Here is a 16,431-nt window from a genome sequence, read left to right as displayed (position 1 = left end):
GGGCACTGTGGGCAGAAATGTAAATCAATGCAGCCACCAGGGAAAATCAGTGTGGAGGTCCCTAAAAATAGGACTAAAAATAGGACTACCGTGTGATCCAGAAGTCTCACTTCTCGCTATTAACATAAAAACAAAACAAACACACACACACACACAGACAATGAGTCATAAAGGTATATGCACCCCGCGTTCATTGTAGCATTTACAAAAGCCAAGATGAATAGATAAAGAAATTGTGGCATAGTTATATTTTAAAATACATTTTAATATTTAATAATGAAATAATATTCATCTATAATAAGAAAGGAAATCCTGCCATTTTTGACACGAGTAGAGCTTGAGGGTGTTATGCTAAGTGAAATAAATCAGGCAGGCAGAGAAAAGACTCCTATGATCTCACATATATATGGAAACTAAAAATAATAGAGCGCAGAACAGATTGGTGATTGCCAGAAGCAGGCGGCGGTGGGCGGGCAAATGGGTGACGGTGGTATAAAATATTTTTAGTTTTTTTCCTTAAAGATTACTTTGGAACTTATGATCCTTGGAGAACCTACATGAAGTGCCCCTTGACAAGCTTTGAAAAAGATAAAATCTATAATGTAGGCGACATAGATCCATAGGCTTCTCTGAGACTATCAACAAAATTGTAGGATGAATCAAAACTATGCTCAGACCAGTTTTGTTTTTTTTAGTAGTCTTAGATAATCAGATAATCGCTTAAACTGGAGACCACTTTCCTCTTTACTCTCCAAAGTCCTTTATTGCACAATGTCATGTTTGCGGGAGGGGCGCCAAAGGACGAAAGTGTAGAGAGCGGAACAGATCAATAGGCCACGCTTCCCCTTTCTCTTTTTAAATCAGGCGTTTACAAACAAAGGCACGTACGTTGTTGACATAAAAATAGTTTTCGAATAGTAGAGCAAGTCATCATTTAGCAGCAGAGAGGAGAAAACGGGGACTGCGATGCAGACGCTCTTGGCGGATACAAAGGTAGAGCTGAGTGTGTGTTTTTCCCTAAACTGGCTTTAAGCAGCAACAAGCTCCTCTGGGGCCCGGGGGGGGGGGGGGGGGGGGCAGCTCAGTGCCCAGGGGCAGGGGCTGGGGTCCCGCCCCCTTCTGGCAGAGGAGCTGCCCTGTCAAACCACCCAAAAAACAAGACCAGCTAAGAAAAGAGTTTCTGGAAAACAAACAAACAAACAAAGAAAAACAAACATGTGCAAGTACAGTAGAGAGTGTAGCTGGAGCGTTCACAGGCGAGTCTGTCGCCAGCCAGCTCTGATGGGAAGCGGAGCATCAGGTGTGAGCTCCATGGACGTGCTATTGATGTTGTGTTTTCCCCTCCTGAAGTCTCCTCCGGTGTAGAAAATGAGTAATTCAGCTAAATACACAACTGTGTGACAATGAGTGTCACAGGGAGTGGGCGAGATAGAACCTTCTCCCTCTGAAAGACACTGGGCGCAGCTGCAGGACGGGAGGCGGGCCTGGGCCTGGGCCTGCTCAGGAGCTGCCCCGTGGAGGTGGCGGACACCCCTGCCTCCCGGCCTCCCCCAGGAGCTGCCCAGGGCGCCGGGCTGCTGGCCAAGGGGAGCCCCCCCATGGCTCCCTGGGCCTGGGGGGGACAGGGTCTTCCCGGGGCCTCAACCCCCAGCTCTTGGGGACAAGCTGCCGCCGCAGGAAATACAGAAACCAAAGGTAGCCAAACATGCAGCGAGCAATCTAGAAATTCTACTGTTTGAAGATTTAGCTGTATTTAAATTGCTGAAGGAGTCTCCTATAGAAGTGACTAGGACTTACTCCGCTGCTCCAGAGGGTATTATTTATTTTGGAAGCTGGTTTAAAGTCAATAGGATAATACCTAACAGCTGTAGCTGTGGATTTATAGAGGGGTGCCCGCTGGTAAAGGAGACTCCCTGCTACTGGATGTATTCAAGGTATGTTTGCTGGCCAGGCGTGGCTCAGCGGTTGAGCATTGACCTAAGATCCAGGAGATCAAGGTTCGATTCCTGGTCAGGGCACATGCCCGGGTTGGGGGCTCGATCCCCAGCTGGGGGTGTGCAGGAGGCAGCCGATCAATGACTCTCATCATTGATGTTTCTCTCTCTCTCCCTCTCCCTCTTCCTTCCTCTCTCTGAAATCAATAAAGATATATATATATATTTTAAAAGATATGTTTAACAAAGATGCTTGACACTAAGACTTGAAAAAATATTCATGAAGATCATCCGTGGCCCTAAAAGTCCACAAGGCTGTTTCTTTTCATATGTTTACAACAATCATCTATTTTGCTACTCCAGAGTCAGAAAAGGACTAGACTTGGTATGGGATATTTTCAGTTGGAGTACTGATCTGCATACTGACTTTGAAAAATTGGATTATTATATCTGGAAGTGTTAAAACATTCTTCAGGAAATAGCGAGGATTAAGCAAGATTTATAAATTCTCACATACAATATAAATCATAAATATATTATCACTTATTGAGCACCCATATACAACTTGCACATATTTCCCAAACATTACTTTAGTAGGTCTACTCTTTACCACAAAATAAACTAGTCTCAAGAAATGCAGCAGTGGACAGTATAGTACAGCCCCCATCAACCTAACAGATTGCCTGGTTTGTGTCCCTCATGATCTAGTCATTCTAGGTCACATAACTTGATCAGTTTACAGAGAACAAAGGCTCAGATCACCCAACTGGCCAAGGACTGCTCAGGATCTGGTGGCACAGCCAGAATAAAGCCAGACCCCTGTAGTTTCAGTAGGGTATAGTCAGGAAACAGCTTTATTTATTTTGATTTTTTATTAAACTTACATATTTTTATTTTTTATGGAAATATAACATGCATATAGAAAAGTAGATGTTTGATATACGTACAACTCAACAATTTTTCACAAACTGTAAGGACTGTGTAACTAAACCACAAGTAAAAAATCCTAAAATCACCGGCTCACAAGAAGTGCCCTTCACATTCCCTTCCAGGCACAATACCCCTGCTCCTCAGGGTAACTGCTATTCTGACTTAAAACAGAGTTGTTTGCCTGGCTTTGTATGTTATACAGCGGAAACCATGTAGTGTGCACTCTTTAGCATCTGGCTCTTTTTGCTCAACTTTATATAAAATACATTCCATTGTGATACAATTTATTTTTTCCATTCTACTGTTCATGGATATTTTGTGAGTTTCCCATTTGTGCCGGTTACAAATAGTTCTAATGTGAACAGTACAATGTATGCTTTCTTCTGCAAAGATCTATGCATTTATATTTTGTCTATGCCTAACAGTAGAATTTCTGGTTCTTCGAGTATGCATATGTTCATGTTCAAAAGATATTGCCAGATAGTTTTCTAATGTATTTATAGCCATTGCTACTCCCACTAGCAATGCAAGAGTTTGGGAACACTAATTCACTACAAACACTCAGTATTCTTCCATCTGTTTCACTTTAGGCAGTCTGATAGGCATGGAGTAGCATCTCATTTAAAGTGTGTATCCATGATCACTAATGAAGATGAACATCTTTTCTTATATTTATTGGCCATTTATAGAACACATTGAGAGCTGTATATTCAAGGTTTTATACATTTCTCTATTGGATTTTCAACATGTAGAATCTCAGGATTTTTAATCTTGAAAATATTAATACATGGTACTTGAAATCCTTAAAATAGAAATTATACTAGATCAGCAATATTCATTTTTTCTGTTTTCTTCAATAGTGTATGCCAAGCTCCTAGGCCAGTACATCTGTTACTGGATTTTTAGTAAATATCGAATTAATATAAAAACCTTAATTATATTAAACTATATTTATTAAATTACATATAACAGATATTTATCAAGCTAGGATTTAAATGTAGAGATATATTTTAAAGTTTTACTCCTTTAAATAGTTGAAATAGTTGGCTTTTGTTAAAGTCAATTGATTGCCCAGAAGATGGAACTGACTTGTGGTAAGTGTATTATTTAATTGTTTTCTACCCACATAGAAAACCTCTAGGGCTCTATTTTATTTCCCATCATGAATCCTGACTCTACATTTCTTTTCCTCTTTAGAAAACCTCTTTGTCTTCAACTTGTACATAATTGTCGTTAATCAATCACAGTATTAATCTCAACAGTTTTCTCCCTGCAGCTCTGACTGACTTTTCAGCACAGGAGGTAGAAAAGAAAATACTGCTTCTTTCTGTTCAACACATCAGGGGAAGCTAGAAACCCAGTTTCCTGATTCCCAGGTCAGGTTTCTGCCTACTACAAACATAGTACCACCGAGTGAACTTAGCTACTCTGTCGCCTGAAGTCCTAACATTCCCAGTCACGGATCCACACGTGCGCAGCGGTCGTCAAGCTCGGAAGGAACAGGGAGTAAAGAGAAAACAAAGACGTTCTAAGGAATGTGCTGGGTGGCAATTTCATTTATAAACTTTCGGTTTAGTTTACTTTGAACTATATACACCCTGTTTTTGTGGAATTGTCACTTGAAGTTGCTTGGCTGTTTGACTCACACTAAAATAAACAAAGCAGAGGACTGCTGGTTAGAAATAAGAGAACAGGCACAGTAATAAATAAAGGCGATGCCTGGGGTAGAAGATTATAACTGGATTCCCACACACAACTACACATGAAAATATTCAGGCGTCATATATAATGAAGACAATACCATTTAAAGAGTACCATTAATAAATTAGAAGTGAAGCCTTCCACTGGCAAACTTTTCCATCTGATGGTAACATTAGAAATACTAAATCATCCAACCTCATCAAATATTACTGTTATAAGGATGCTGCACTGAATTATACTGAAATTATAGAGAACGCTAAACAGTATCCAAATGTAATTGGCATTACTCGCATCAATATTGCAAGATAAAAAGACACGCTAAAAATAGAGAGAGGCATTTTCATAAAAGGAATTTCTTTTAAGTTGATAGTCGGTGCCATCATTGCTTTTGTTGACTACAGTGTGAACTAAAAGCTGGGGTATAACAGAGAACCGGGAGATTATTGGTAATAGCAGGTTCTAAATTTCCTCTCCCATCACAAAATCAACCACTATAAAAAATGGTCCATAATAAATAGGATATAATGCTTCTTTTGTAGCACCCTTTAAAATGATTATTTTTAAAATGTAGAAGTATGACAGTGATAGGAAAAAATACTGAATAGAGCATTGCTCCTAACTTTTATATGTTAGCTTGGAAAAGAAAAGCATTCTCAAAAATAAGGTATGTTAAAACTCTATCTCTTATTTTTAAATAAACAAAATATTAATTTTAAAACATTTTAACAATTACTTGAGCAAATCATCTACAAGCTAATTCATATTTTTTTAAAGCAGAATTTATGTAACCTGATCACATTTACAGTATTTATTGTATTGACAATAAAAGATAATTTGGTTTCTGGGATATCAGATCAATGTGTAGAGAAAATGTTATCAAATTCAGTATTGATGTAGCTCAAGATTCAAAGTAAAAGTAAACCAGATGGAAACACAGCTAATGAAAATAACATAGGCCCTTATATAGTATATAGTTGAGAATATGAATAACTGGTTTTTAGGTCATGAGGAAAAGAACATTTGAAAGAGTATTTTCTCCCTTATAAATACCAACCACAAATCCCACTTTGACTAAACTCTGACATTTTTGATTGCATAATTTGCCATGCTTTGTGAATCTTAATTATAAATTTATATCTGAAGTATAAATTAATTTAAATTTGCCAGGTTTCATGTGCAAATGCTTTTTTTTTTGAATTATAAATTATATAAAAGTTTTTGTAACTAGGGTTGCATTAAATAAACTTGAATTAAAAGAGTCATTATAAAAATATCAAAGCCCAGATTTACTATGTATCAGCATTAACTTTTCAAGGGTATCATGGGAAAGATCATGACAATAGATTAACTGCATTCCTGCCAGATTTAGATGACAGAAATTAAGCTGAAGCCCTCTTCCCGGTGTTCCTTCTGATTTTAAGCGATGTCATAGCAACCTGAGTCCTGCGAGGCAGGTTTGGTGGCCACACCTGCATCCATGGATCAGAGGCAGGTGGAGACAGGGTAGCACCAGTTTCCTGGTCTCTGGATGGCAGACACGGGAGTGTCCCTGAAATCAGGTGGCCCCCTGATTCTCACTCCTCCAGCCCTATGAATCCTGCTCTAAGCAATTAATTTTCTATAAAAAATTCTTAATAACTAAAATACCTAAGGGGCCATATTCTTTCTGCAATCTCTACTGACTAAAGGAAAGAGAAATATGCTGGATATTGACATAAAAACCTAAATATATAAGCACCTGTATATACAAATATATATGTACAGATATTACAGAAGATCTAAATAAATGGAGCTACACATCATGTTCCAGGAAAGATATACATTTTTTTTCTTAATTAACATATAGGATTAAAGAAATCCCAATTGGAGTACTAAGGGGATTTTTAGGACACTTTCAAAACATGATTCCAAAATTTACTTGTATACATAAATAGTTAAGAATAAAAAATATTCAAAAAAGAAAAGTGATGTAGATATTGTACTAGGTATTAAGACATAGCTCTAGATATTAATACAGTATAGTAGTGGAGAAAAATCTGTAAATAGATCCAAAAAAACAATCAATGGCAGAGAAAATATTTTATTATATCTAATTGTTGGGGAAAAGCCACAAAAGACTAAATTCAGGACCGATGTAGAACTGTAAATGGGCTTTCTTCAATAAAAATAAGCACTGCAATAAGTCACAAAGAGCATAAAGAAAAGTTTGTCAGCATGCAAACGTAAACCTTTTTATGCCAACAACCTCTTATCTCGGATTGAAAAAAAAAAGAGAAATATTGTCAGTGAGTATGAGAGACAAAGGGTTAATGTAACCACACTGGGACTACAAAGCAAAAAGAAAGCATGTGACTGGAAAAATGGGAAAATAACCTAAAAAAACAATTTACTCATGTTCAGTAATAAACTGAGGACTAAATTTAAGACAAAATATTCTTCCTCACGTTTTATAAATAAGCTTCCAGAAATTTCCATCATTATATAATTAAACATGCACATAAGTAGTATGGCATAAGAAAGAATATTATAGTATTGTTTAAAATGATGCAATTAGAAACAACTAAACTTGCACACTAAGGGTATTTTAAATACACTATGCTATGTCTATAAGGTAGAATGATAGGGGCCATTAAAATATTATTTTCTTATATTTAAGAGATAAAATGTTCAAAACATAGAAGTAGTTGATGAAAATAAACATCTAATACTTTGAGCAGAAAATTGGTCATCCAAAATTACTTTCATTTAATAAATGTCTAGCTAGCTAGCTAATAAATGTCTAGCTAGCTAGCTAATAAATGTCTAGCTAGCTAGCTATTTAGAATGTTAAATACATTCTGGAAGTAAATGCACCAGAATGTCAGTTGATTGCAGCATTATGGGTGATTTTTATTTACTTTATACTTTTCTGTATTTGCTCTAATAGCATATAGTATAAATTGCATAATCCAACAACAAAAAAACACAATAATTTAATATGTAGGTTAGATATTCTTTTTTTTTTCCACATTGGAAACAAATATAATATCACACATAAAAACAAATAGCCTAAATGATAATTTGGGGGAGGGTGGTATTATAAGCAGAATTAGTAAAAACATCATTACACAATTGTATCTTCAGTTTAAAAGTACTTGCCCAGGCATCATACTTCTTGCTCCAATCACATGACTACTGTGCAAAAAGAATTATTAAAACATTTAAAATCTGACTGTGTGCATATTGTAATTAATATTAAGACAAAATATTATGTTTATGGTAAATTATAAGTTATACATTTGATCAGTATAAAGTAGTTCTATTGCTAATCAAAAGAGACTGCATCTCCCCATGCTATTTCTCTTTCCTGATTTATATTCCAAGTCCCGAGCACTGGGAACACAAAATGACATTTGTATTTTCTGGTACCCAATTCTCTATTTTCTCAACCATAAAATGAAGATTATAATGCAATTCCCATACTTTTCCACAAGGTTTAAAACAAACTAAAATGGAAGGCAGTGGCAGCAAAAAATTGGGGAATTTACAATAACAAGACAAATTGTCCGAGTCACATTAAATACTCAGCTAATTTTTATAGTGTACATTAGCTTAAGTCTGAGGATTTACTGGATGCCTTTGAATACAAGTGACAGATTTAACCTGCACTAACTAAAGAAGGAAATGCATTGGCTTGTGAGACAGAATTTTTCATGCCAGTGTGAACTCCAGGCAGGCTCGGTCCTGGGACACTGACAGTGTCAACAAAACCCCAGTCCTCTAACTTCTCAGCTCTACTTCATCTGTGTTACCTCAGTTCTTAGGGTGACTCTCCCATTTAATTGTCTAGAAATTTTGTCTATTTTGTTCATTTCTGCATCCCAAATACCTGTGTTAGGTACTTGGTAGGTGTTGCATAAATATTTGTTGAGCGGATAAATGAGTTAATAGATTAATGAAAGAGAGATAACCATAACGACTCCAGCTTCCCATCCTCCCAGCGGAAAGAGTTTCTCCCCCTATATTATTAGCCCCAGTCAAAGTCTCATACATTTCCTTCACCCATCTTGGAACCAAAAAATGTGACCTTCTGTCCAGGCATGGACAGAGGCCAGCCTCAGAAGGATGCGGTATAGTCCTTAGGAACTCAAAAGATGGCAGTCACTGCTATATATCTGTGTTCATAAATATACCCATACAGAAACTCAATCTTAATATTTAAACTATGCCTACGAAGCACTAAGTACACCTCCCTCAATTAATAAAGGGAAGACTTAAGAAACATCCCATGAAATCACTCAGGGTTAATGCTTTGCAAATGCTTTGGGTTTGGTTGACTGAGCCAAGAGACGTCACATTTGCACTTGGCTGCTCAAAGTGAAATCAATAAATGCTTTTCTTCATAGAGGGGATCACACAGTGTAGAGGAAAAATCTAAAGCAAACTAAAAAAGTGATGACCTGTTAGGACATATTGGTTACCTTTGTATTAAAAAGTAAAAACACAAACTTCAAAAATGGGTGACCCCACCCACTGGAGGCTTTCCCATTACAGCCTACCCTCGATATTCTTCAATGGATTGGTGAAAATGCTTTTTGAACTGGTTTCAAGACACAAATCCATTGATTTACTAAGAGGCTCCGCTATCAATACAGAGTCTCCAGGATGTCTGGCACACCAGTCACCTCCAGGCAATGTTAAGTGAAGAGGAGGTGGACTGCCTTTACAATTATTACAGACTTTCACCTGTTAAGAATTATATCAAATAATGAAATACAAAAATTGCCTATTGCTTCCTAATATTTTTATATAATATGTTGATGATGAGACTATTATTCTAAAATATCTTTTTAGATATTTTAGATATTCTAAAATATCTTTTTTTAAATTGCTTTGTAAACATTTGCAGGTAGACTCCTAAAACTGATCTTGAGGATATCAAAGAAACCATTTCCCCATTCTGTGTGTCTGGAAACTGAAAAGTGAATGCTAATGTTTCAACCCCGAGTCCTAGAGCTGTTCAGTCCACCGAAATGCCTTCACTGCGTTCATTCAATGAACACCTATTAAGACTTTAGTCTCCTGCAGGCCATGCACAGTGACTTACACTCCTACAGGCAGCACAGCATATGGCCTCTGGAATAAAATTCTTCGTTTACCACATACAAGCTATGTGATCTTGATAAAGTTTTTAAAACTTCCTGTTTCCATCTCTTCCACTGTAAAAAATATGAGAGTACTGCCCAACCAGTGTGGCTCAATGGTTGAGCTTTGACTTATGAACCAGGAGGTCAGGGTTCGATTCCCGGTCAGGGCACATGCCCGGGTTGCAGTCTGGTTCCCCAGTTGGGGGCGCGCAGGAGGCAGCCGATCCATGACTCTCATCGTCGATGTTTCTCTCTCTCCCTTTCCATTCCTCTCTGAAATCAATAAAATCATATTTTAAAAAAAGAAATATGAGGGTATCTATATTTATTAGGCTTTGTAAATAAGTTAATACATGTTAATAATGCTTTTTGAACTGCTTAGTTTTTTGGAAAAACTAACAAATACGTAAGGTGTTGTAACAACCCAACATGACAGAGATTGGTAGATGAACACCCAGAATGTCTGGGCTACACTGTATGACTCCTTTTCTGTTTAATGTAGCCATGTGAAGTGTGCCTGGCCTGTGAAAAGTGCCTTACATCCCACGCCCATTCTCTCTTCTTGCTGGCTAGATGTTAATGCCAATGTCACCTTGGATGGTACTTGGTGAAAATGGAAGAGTGTGACAACCTGGGTTCCCAAGTGTAGAGAAGAGCTGCACAGGTAACCTGTCCGCTTGCCCAGGATTTTTCCATGCATATGAAATAAATTTCTATTGAGTAGAGCCGCTACTTTGGGGGATATGTTTTACTCTATCCTATACTCTTCTAATTAAAACAGGTGGCAAGAAATAAAAAGATCCTTCACAAACATTGTTTGGTTTAAGGAACTTTTAAACATGGAGAAGCAAAAAATACACACAAATTAAATGCTTAATGCTGTGAAAAGTTTCTAAGGGGAAAAAAATATCTTGAATTACAGGAGCTCAGTGGTTTTCAGTAAGAACAGAGATAACACTCATTTATGAAATCTCTGAATGTTTGATGCAATTGTGCCTTTTGAACTATAGCTTCAAAGGAGAGTGAAATCATGACAAAGGCGCTTAGATTCTCAGGCACAGGGAACAGAATGAGCAATGAAGCAAGGTGAGAAAATGCCAAATATTTTAGGGGAACAACAAAGACTAAATTTGCCTGGAGTGAAAGAAAGAGTTACCGAGGATGGAAAGGTAGGCTAGCATCAGAATTTAAAAAAATAAATAAATCTTGATTTCTATGTATAAATATTCAAGGTTGATTTGATACGGAACTGAGAACACCTGAAGCTAGTGATTATAGCTCCAATTAAGGAAGATTTTATACCCCTTCATGATCTGACTCGTAATCCTTTTTCTGTTTTGTACATTTTTCAGCGATATCAAACCACTTGAATACTGCCAACTTTGGCTGTTTCATGCCCCTCTACCTCTGTAAACTCTGCTTCTTTCATTGCAGTACCACCTAGCTCAGATATCATCTTCAAGAAAACTCACCCACCTTCTTCAAGGTTGAATATTTTATTATTTAGAGGCTGCATTGCATGTATAAGTCTGGCTCAGACCTCATGCATAAGGTGCCCATAACTGTGGGTTTAATGAATATACTTCTACAGATTGCCCCACGCTCTGTATCTATCTTTATTACAACAAAATTAACTCCTACACTGCTCTGACGTCTCACCCAGTTTTGTGTCACCACCGTTTAGCACATGGCCTGGTACAGGGTATGCCCCGAATAATGTGTATTGAGCTAAGCTGATGTGTGGCGGGGTCAAAGCACTAAGAGGACAGGAGCAGGGAGGCTCCTCAGAAACGTGCCTAATTCTCACCCTTAAATGAGCTCCCGGAGGCTTCTCACACTCAGCGCTCATGGTATTAGACCATCGAAAAGGCAGCACTTACTGAGTTAGGAGCTAATACAATATAAATGAGATTGGGATGCCACGGGCCATTTTTAAAAGCATGATGTTCTTTGGATTGATGTTTTTAAATAGTGGTGAGACCAAAGCTTATGTTCTCTCAGCAACCTTAGTGGCATCACAACAAAATAGGTAGAGATACCAGAAGTTCTACTGTGTAGATAATCAGATATAAGTCTAAGGTAGATATAATTTTAAAATATAATATAATATTAATATCAATTAAAATATGACTTAAGGTGTGGTGCTTCTGTAATGTTTTAAAGGCTAATCAGCCAGACTTAAAAAAAATTCTGTGAGGAATGGAACCTAATTGATCAGCCACTAGAAACTTAGCTATCCATGTTGGTGTGGTCAGTTTATTTCTTTCAAAAAGTATTAATGTTATTTTTTAACTGAGTTGAAATTAATAAAATAATTATAACTCAGTTGTCTAAGTAATTAATTTTAATGTTAGTATACTAGTATAGAGACAGCAAAACATATATGATATAAAATCCTTTGTTCATAGGTGTTAGCAAAACTTACATTTTTCTCTTGCTATTTTGCTTAACTTGTATTGCTCATATCCTTAAAATAGAACTGATATGCTGATTTAAGAGGCATCTCAATCTGCGTAATTACAGGATACCCAGTCCCTAAAATACTGAGACTTCGTCCTGTGCTTATATAAAGCTAACAATTTACGATGCTATTGATCCTGCAGAGACTCCCTTAAGCAGCATGGTCGTACATGATTGCCCGGGAAGGGCTTCTGTGCTGGGATCAAAGGCAATTTATAGATTTTCTCAACTTTTGATGAGAGTAAAACTGCTTCCATACAGAGTATCACAGAAGATGTTTCTTCCATTTTTAAAGGTTATGCCATCTGTGATTATATCCTGTGTTGAATTATTAAGTATTTCTTCAAGTATCAATAAGTAAAACTACATAAAGGTACTCACTACCCAGCCAACGTGGCTCAGTGAATGAGCATCGACCTAGGATCCAGGAGATTGTGGTTTGATTCCTGGTCAGGGCACATGCCCGGGTTGTGGGCTGTGGGCTCAGTTCCCAGCAGGGGGCATGCAAGAGGCAGCAGATCAATGACCCTCTCTCATCACTGATGTTTCCATCTCTTTCCCTCTCCCTTGCCCTTTCTGAGTTCAATAAAAACATTCTTTAAAAATAATAAAATAAAGGTATTCACTTCTGCTTACTTTTTTTTGTTTTTACACATTTTGTTTTATATCCTCTTGGTTTAGTTTACATGGTAAAAGAATAAAATTAAATTAACTGATGTTCATGCATAGACTCTATAGCTATGCTACATTGAGAGGCCATAGGATCCTGTATCCCCAAACCATATGAATTTAAAAGACAGAACATTAACTCACATCCCTTTTTTTTTTTTAAAGCTTTTTTTTTTTTTTTAATAAATCTTTATCGATTCCAGAGGAAAGGAAAGGAGAGGGAGAGAGAGAAACAGAAACATCAATGATGAGAGAGTCATTGATCGGCTGCCTCCTGCACACCCCCACTGGGAATTGAGCCCGCAGCCCAGGCATGTGCCCTGACCGGGACTCTAACCCTGATCTCCCGGATCCTAGGTCGACACTCAACCGCTGAGCCCTGCCCAGCCGGGCCACAGCTCTATTTTAAATGAGTCAAGTGCTAACTGTTCCCTGATGTTGATTGTGCATATAATCTAGATTAATAATACATATCATTTATTGAGTCTGCCATCCTATTTTTATGTTACCAGGTATGTGACGGTGAGTTTGAATCAGAAAGCAATCATCGCTGAAGTTAAGCTACTAACAGTGGAGGTCAAGTACTAGCAGTTGCTCTTCAGGTCAGCTGCTGAAATGCCCATCTCAAATGGCTTAAAAGACCTGCTAAACTTTCCAGCTCCTCATCTCTATCACCATGATTGATTATTTAATTTGCTTGAAATAATATGGTAAATTGATGTCAACATTTTATAATTGCAAAGGTTGGAAAGCAGAAATATTGGCTGAAAAATAAAGGAAACGTGACTTAAAAGAAAAATCATAAATAATTAACAAAGAAGGGCCAAACTATAAGATGATTCATGAAGAGTTGCAAACAACCTTTACGTTTGCCAAAATCATCAATGTTAAAAACCAAATCCTGTTACTAAAAATAATGAATTTTCAATCAAACTGTCATTTTAGATATACTGTCTAAAACTGTTATTTTAGATATACTGTCAAGTTGACCAATATGCTTTTTATTATCAATTACAGTTGACATTCAATATTATTTTATATTAGCACTGACTGGTGTGGCTTAGTGGTTGGAGCATTGGCCCATGCACCAAAGGGCCATGAGTTCAATTCCTGGACAAAGGCACGTACCTGGGCTGCAGGTTCGGTCCCAGGCTCTGGTCAGAGGGGTGAATGTGGGAGGCAACTGATTGATGTGTTTCTCTCACATCAATGTTTCTCTCTCTCCCTCTCTCTCTTTTCCTTCCCCTCTCCCTTCCACTCTCCCACTCCCCCTTCCACTCTCCCTTCCACTCTCTAAAAATCAATGGAAAAAATACCCTCCAGTGAGAATTAACAAAATAATAATAATATTTTTATATTAGTTTTAGGTGTGCAGCATACCAGTGAAGACCAATATGCTTTTGACCAAATTGTTTTTAGCCAAATTACCAGGTGCCTTGAAAGCAAGTACAGCATGTAAGGAATTACACCAAGAGCTGGAGAAGTGTAAGATGCTCTGGAAGCACAAACCTGATCTTCCTGGGATCTCCAATGGCTCAAGGCAGGCATCCCGCAGTAAGGAGCACATACGGAGGTAACGAGAAGGGCAAACAGAACTCAAGATGGAAATGAAGAAGGGATACCCCACCTACAACCCTCTAGGCTAACAGGGCAAGCATGCTTATCTTTACAGCAGAGAACAAGAAATTCACTGTCAGCACACACCACAATACCTAACATGCATTAGACACACTGCACATTTCTGTGAATCATTTCATTTTGCATATCCGTATCTTGCACTATGAGTATGCATTAATTTTGCATTGAAAATAAAAAAAAAAAAATTTAAAAGAAAATAATTATAATACTTAGTTTTTAAATAATCCTATGGGACTCCTATCTATCAGATTTGCAATACAGATAACCTAAGTAGTTTGTTTTCACCCACCCAGTTGATTCAAGACATTTGTTAAATACGTTATATCTAAGTCTAACCTATCGTTTTCACTGCCCAGCAGACCATAAGCATTTTGAGGAGAAATATCTAGTTTACCGTTATCTCATCAGCACCTAGCTCAGTACCTGGGCACACTGTACACATCTGACAGTATCACTGGACTGAATAGCATATGCCCTTTCCAACACCTGTGTACTTAGTTTGGAATTCTGTTGACCTCCAAATCTATACAACCAACACCTCTCTTAACATGTTTACTCGGATGTCACAGACACCTCAACACAAAATTTCAAAACATGTTTTCCCACGCTCTTTATGTTAGTAAATGCCACCACCACAATTAATGTCGTTAACTTTTTATTGTTGACATTACAGATGTCCCCCATTTCCCCCGCCTTTGCCCACCTTCACCCAGCCCCCCTCCCCCTCCCCAGGCCTTCACCGCACTGTTATGTGTGTCCATGGCTATGTATATATGTCCTTTGGCTAATCTTACCTTATATTATATCCAGTCCTAATTTTTGACAGCCCTAGATTTCTCCCTTCTCAATTACCGACTCCCTTTATTAACTACTAAGACCTATAGATTCTCCCGTTCTAAATCCCTTGAAATCATTTCACCTCTGCTATTTCTCCTGCCATTCTCCAGGCACTCATCACTTATTAACTAGATTAGAGTCGCATCCTTCTAATTCCATGAACTTCCATCTATTGTTACCACAGTGATTCCCCTAGAATAGAAATTTAATTAGTTTTACCCTTTTTTATATCCTTTAATATCCTTTAATATCATTGGGATATCTTTTAGGATAAATTTTAGGCTCTACTTTAAGGTAGTCCTTCTAATATGTATTTGGATTACAAATACCCAGCTTTACAAAGAGTATATAGCCCCCAAAAGAATGTATAAATACTCCCAAAGTTTTATTATGAAATGAGAGATGTATAACATAAAATATAAGAGGTTAGGAGTTATCTACTAAAAATAAAATGTAGTGTTAATTTTCTCATGATACTAACATTATTGGCAGATTCATTCCCTATAACAATTCATAACGCCCCTAATATTTTCATACATTGCTTATCTTTTTTTTGCTGTAGTGGTTGTTGTTGTGCACTGACTTTGACATTCGTAGCCACGCAGCCCTGTGGCCAGGATGACACAGCACGTTGGTGTTCCGTGCAGCACTCTGAGCATTACATACTGAGGAAGGTTTAATAATTCCCAGTATATTTTCCCCCCAAGAGTCTTGCCTCTTTTACAGATTTCCCAAAAGCTCCCCTTCCTCAGTAAGTATTTAAGTTGCAGGGCACAGTCAGCATTACCGCCGTTTGTTCTGCACTTTGCCTGCTCGCATCTCAGCGCGAGCCCTCGGGGCGGTCACCTGTCACTTGCCTAGGACTGGCCCGCCGCGGGCCTCTCCTGTCTGCGGCGGTGACTGAGAATAACCGCCTGGTGGCTGAAATGTAAAACAGCAGCGTGAACAGAGCGACAGGAAAATGATTCAGAATGTCCCCGTCACCTTGGGCACTCGCATTTGCATCAAGGCCCCGGGAAGTCCAGCCGCCCCGCCCTCGCCCTCTAACCAGCGGCGCGGCCGGCGTCTGGTCTGCTTCTTTATGCTGTGCTGTTTAGTTTGTTTTTCCCGAGTGCGTACTAAAACCCCAGCTTCTA

The sequence above is a fragment of the Miniopterus natalensis genome, chromosome 1 (assembly GCF_054644295.1).
Source record: "Miniopterus natalensis isolate mMinNat1 chromosome 1, mMinNat1.hap1, whole genome shotgun sequence".
In the NCBI taxonomy this organism is placed as follows: domain Eukaryota; kingdom Metazoa; phylum Chordata; class Mammalia; order Chiroptera; family Miniopteridae; genus Miniopterus; species Miniopterus natalensis.
Note: the sequence above shows the minus strand (reverse complement) of the source record.